We start from the raw sequence: 6193 nt of genomic DNA on the forward strand, positions 1-6193 counted from the left end.
TAAACTCGATTACAATCCGAAATAGAAGAATTATTCAAAATGAATGTCTCAAAGGTACGAGAAAAAGACCAAATGAAAATATGAACTCACTTGTAATAACAGAAGACTTGGCTCTGAACAGAATGGAATGAGGAACATGATTCATTTAATTGACTCCAAATCCTTGGGATAAGGCACTGTTGTTGTATTTTGACAGACAAAAAATCGTTGAAGTTCGATATGTGAAAAAGGTTAGAGGTTCAAGGTGTTTGGGATGCCATCATGATATTGTTCGGATTAATGATAAGAGAGGTGACGGCGGCGTTGCAATAATGGCGCTTCGGATTTCGCTGGAGTTGAATAAAGAGGATTTAATTGTGCTAGGAAATGGTGAGTCCCACTATAATTTTTATTAAAATTTATGGAAAAATATATAGTACAAAATATTTAAAAATTAAGAATTAAAATTTTAATTTAAATAACAGAAATAACTGTAAGTAACTCCTACATGTTTCAGCCATCATCATGATCACCATCATCAAAGCCTTAACAAAACTCTAACATGAATCATTATCAAAGTTTTGCCCAAACCAAGTGGCCCAACTTTTGGTCTGGACCATATAAAGATGTTTGTGCTTTAGCACTTTTTTTTCTACCAAAAGAGCCCTGTAATTGTTAATGTACTTTTGAAAAATCTTCTTTTGACCAAAAGCCTGCTTCAAGCTTTTTATTAGTCCTCATAACTAGTTTTGTGAATTTTAATACAAGTTTCAAAGCCATTTAATATTTAAAAAATTAATATTTCTTAAAAAAAATATTTAAATTTTTATTTCCCTCCATAGTTTTTTTTTTTTTTTTTTCGAAAAATGTAATTTGTAGGAAACCCATATTCTCGGGACCAATTTCTTGAAAAATTGATTTTTGAAGAAAATATTTTCTTCACAACCATGGAGAATTGGAGATCTAAAATGTTCATTATGTTTTAATTTCTCCTTTAAACATGCTTGAGTTCACCCACATGGATCATCTCCTTTTTGCTTATGTTGTGGCTTTGAACAAACTAACAAACACAAAGTATTGAGAAGGTACATATAGTTAGTTTACCTCAAAGTAAGTTTGGTTGAGGTGAAAGAGTGGTAGACATGGTGATGGCGTAGAGCAACATATAGCATCTCAAAGGGAGACATATCAATAAAGAGAGGCAACAAGAGTGGGGCCAATACAAGCTCAGGTATCTCCCATGTTCTTCTCTGTCATCAAACCATTTATATGGGGGGCAAGGTTTGGGCTCTTGTGCCTCTTATCACATTACAACCCATTCCCTTTTGTGTGATTGGTCAGTAGATATGGACCCACTTTGACTATTGGCCTGGCTAGGGTTAATTAGCTTCAAGTTTCTATAGTAAGAAAAAACTAAAAGACAAATCAAAATAATGACAAGGAGAGTAAAAAAAAAGAAAAGGTCAATTTTTTAATTTTTTTTTTTAATTTTTTTAATTTTAAATTATGGCTTAGAAATTAAGCAAAAAAATAGCCAAACTAAATATATGTCCAAATGTATAGAATGGGTCCACCAATATGATAATGCCACGTCTTTATTGTGATGGTTTTGATTATTATCACATCAGCATTTTATAGAAGCTTTTGTTTATAAGTCGTGATAATCTGACTACCTCACGTGGTACAATCAATCAACTCTTTTGATTTGACAAGTTTGAGAGTTGTAGATCTATACACATCGGGATACACATTTTATGAGGAAGTGTAGTTGGGTATCCTGAAGCATAAAGATCTACACGCCACCCCCAAACTTGTTAGGTTAGGAGAGTCGATTGAGTGTGCCATGTGGGGGTAAGTAGATTATCACATTTATTTATTTATTGAGTTGTGCTGGAGTGACATTAACAATGACATTGATTTATACATTGATGATGTGAAGGTGCACACAGAATCATAGATGACCTAAACATTATTAGATATTTCAAAACATTTTTAGGTAATTTGCAATATTTTCAAAGGAAAATGCTAGAATGACACAAACAGAAGCACAAGGATGACAAAAATGATGTGGTGGTGCATACATAATCGTAGATGCTTTTTACTCGTATCTTGCAAAAAAAAGCATATACGGTAATGTGCACGACACCACATCATTTTGTCACCTTTGTGTCTCTATTTGTGCCACCCCAGCACGACTCATTTTCAAAACATTCAATGTTTCACGGAACATAATTTGTTTCCATTTCGACCAAACATTTTAGGGAAAAAATGAAAATTTGAACCTAATTACAACATTTAAGTTCTAAATTAGGGTACAATTAAGATAGAAAATCATGTTGTATGGAAGTTATGGAGACCATTTTATTTGAAAAATAAAGAATTATCAAACTACGCCATCATAGTAGACATGTTTGGAAATCGAGGAAGACCATGCTATCAAGGTAAATCATGTTTCTGTACAAAAACCGATGCAAAACCCAATCATATATAAATAGGCTCTTATACTATCTTGAAAACAATGAGAAATGATTAAGACAAGAAAAATCATACAATGTGGTCCAACATGTTTATTTTAATTGTGGGGTGTATCCCAAGGTAATCTCATCTGCCCAAAAAATAAGGCTATTAACCTAAAAATTAATCAAAATTAGTTACCTTGCCCTAGCATGGCCAAGGAATTCGACAAATTAAGTAGAAAATATTGTAGTCCTCTCTCTCTCTCAGTCGCACATATTTCGTAAATTTGATACATTCTCGTATTTGTTATTGGGGTATATCTATGGGTGTTCTTTGACGTTCCTAAAAAATACGCCATTGACCTAAAAAATGAACCAAAATATATTGTCTTCTCTCTCTCTGTCCTTTTCATTTCGTAAGTCCGATACATGCTCATATTGATTATTGGGATGTATATTATGACATTCTCTGACGTTCCTGAAAAATACATTGTTAACCTAAAAAATGAATCGGGAAATATTGTCTTCTCTCTCTTTCTCTCATATTATAAATTTGATACTCATATTGATTATTGGGGGGTATATCGTAGGGTGTTTTCTGGCGTTCCTACAAATATGTTGTCGACTTAAAAAATGAATCGGACTTAGTTACCTTGCCCTAGATTGGTGCATTAATGCTTTCGACTCGACCCCATGATGTTAGGTAGGATGAGACTTGGATCAATAATGGACCATTTGCATTGTCACTATTTTTTTATTAGAAATTAGGTAAGAAAAAACACTTGAGTTTCAAAGATTATCATGCAACGTAGTGATAAGTTGTGAGAGAACCGAAAAAAGATGATGATCACAAGTGGGGGGGGAGGGAGCATATGTGATGTGATGAGTAGACTCTGCATCAATAGACCAAGACACCCATCTTTGAAGAACCAAACAAAACTCTAAGCCCTAGAAAGCTCTTCACCCATTATAACCAAACCCCACACTTTGTTCATGCTTCCATGTGAGATAAAACAACAAAGGCCAACAACCCAAATCATAACACAAGCCACATTTTTTTTGGTAAGGGTGGTTGGTCGGTATTAATTTGTCACCTTTCCATATATATATTTTTTTAAATTTTGGTAATTTTGAAGTATCCCTTTGGATTTTGATGAAAATTTGATATACACACGCTTTTCAAATTGATGAAATACCCTTATACTTTTGTCTTCATTACATATATTAAATGACCAAAATACCCTCATCTTCAATCATCTGATAAAACCCCTAACTTCATCTTTTTTTTTTCCCCCCCTTTGAAACCCATAATTTTTTGTTCTTTTAATTTCTTCAATCTCTTGCTAAAAAAAATCCATTATTTTTAGGTTTTGAAGGTTGAAGGTCAATTGTACAACTTTTATGCTAGAGATTAAAGAGAATGATTTTTTTTTTTTTTTTTATTTATGAAAGATTATAGAAAAGGGTATTTTGATAATTTTATATTAATCTCTTATAGAATATGGATGTCAAGGAGGGTATACTAGTTTGAAAGAGGTAGGAGTACCTCTAATACTCACCAGCGTCCGTGGAGCCAGCTCAAAATTACTCTCTTTGGCTCCATTATGGGGGGAGCCCCTTACAACTTTGGAGCGGACATCGGCTTCAAAATTTCGAAGGAACCCTCTCCTTTGATTTACACGTGGCATTTTTAAAGAGGTATTCTAAATGAGTTGTGATCCAAGATAGTGTCCCGTTCCTAAAAAAAATTAGGTGTTTATGTGAAAATTTTTTATTGGAGTTCAAACACATCGGGCTGCATGCGCAATTTGGTTAAGAGCAATAGGTATTTTAAACACCAATAAAAACATGTTTTGTTGACACCTTAACTTTATTATAAGAATGGGACATTATTATGGATCCTAACTTATTATAAATATTGACAAAAATGTGGGGGTATAACTGCCACATGTCTTGTAATGAGGAGGGTTCCTTCAAAATTTGAAGCAGATGGCTGCTTCAAAGTCAGGCTCCGGGCTGAGCAGACTGTTATGATCATTATAGAGATGAATTTATTAAAGTTAAAAAAAAAATTGCTGAAAAAAATTGAAGTTTGAAAGATGAAATTTAAATTTAAAACCTTTATGACGTCATTATAATTTCCTTGGAAGTTGGAAGGTCTGTATTTATAGTTAATAATAGCATTGAAAAATGAATCCATAGGAATCATTTCGAGATACCTATGAAATTTGTATTGTTCCTTCCATCAAGAGGTAATATATTTGAGATCCCTCTGAGATTTCAAATTGATTGTATACCCCTTGATTGTGGTCTTCTAGATGACACATAAAATAATCAAATTACCCTAAATTTGACCTCAAAGATAAATTTTTTATGAATAATGATAAATTGACGCTCTTTATACGTTCTCTGACGTGGTAGTGCATAAAATTATAGATCTTTTTTTTTTTTGGGATACACAAGGAAAAAGATATGTGGTTTTGTTCATTTTTCACGTCAGAGAACGTACCAACAACGTCAGTTTTCACTATCCAATTTTTATCATTGCCTTCAACCATAATAGTATATCCTTCATCCTCAAAAATTCAAGAAAGCAATATAATTTTTTTATATATTTTTGCATAAGTAAAAAAAAAAATTAAGGATCTTAATAAGTAGATGAAATTTTATAGAATAATGATTTTTTGATGCCCCCTCTGACATACATACCCTTGTACGTCCCATGACATGGCATTGTGCTATAACCATAGATTCTTTTCCTCCGAATACACAACTGCATATATTTATAAGAATCTACATTTGTGTATCCCGAGGAAATCTAATGCTTTTAGCCCATGCCACATCAAGGGACGTTAGAAAATCATGATTCAATTTTATAGGATGGTGATAAGATCAACTATGCTTTTATAGAACTGAATGTTTTATTATATAGAAGAATCATGTTAATAAATTAAATTTAACATATATGATGATAATGAGAAAGATTAGTGAAATAGTTTAGAAAGATAAAATTAAAAACAAACTCATTCGAAAAGAAAAACAAAAAAAAAATGTAACAATAACTCTAATAAGTGATAAACTAAGAGAATGCCGACTGAGATTGTTTAGTCAGATTTAATGAAAATTAATTATAATCTTAACTAAAAGAAATATTCAAGTTGGTCGTCTTAGAAGATTAAAATGAAAACTTTAAATAAAAAAAATGTGAATAAAAACAAACATGAACTAACTTTCAATAATAATCGGAGACTTGACTCTAGAATGTAATAGACGAACAAGATTTGATTGACTAATGGCAGATAATACAGAGAGACAAGACTTTGTTGTGATTACAAGAGGTTAAAAAACTTTAGTTTTTTTAATATATTTTTTCATGGGTGGGTGGGGTGGTGGGGGTATCTCAAATAAAGTCAAAACCTGCAGGGCTATATAAAAATATGCCCTAGAATTAGCATCAATTCATTCAATTGGTGTGATGGTTAGTTGTGATTGCATCTTGGAGATGGTCCATTGATTTAACTCTCAAGATTTCGTGTCGGATATAATTTAAATTCTACCAATAAAATAACTTTTTGCTACAAACAAAACCAGCACTATTTTGCAGTCACGCATGGGACAAAGGTATCTGCTCTCCAAATAAGAAAGATTTTGTTTCGGTTAGGGTTGCTTCCAGTCAAAGCACTTTTATAAATCACTTCTACAAGAATCAAAGCACTTTTATAAATCACTTCTACAAGAATCTTAATTGCAAAATTTCT

The sequence above is a fragment of the Akebia trifoliata genome, chromosome 8 (genome assembly GCF_017979445.1).
Source record: "Akebia trifoliata isolate Shusen 1 chromosome 8, ASM1797944v1, whole genome shotgun sequence".
Taxonomy (NCBI): domain Eukaryota; kingdom Viridiplantae; phylum Streptophyta; class Magnoliopsida; order Ranunculales; family Lardizabalaceae; genus Akebia; species Akebia trifoliata.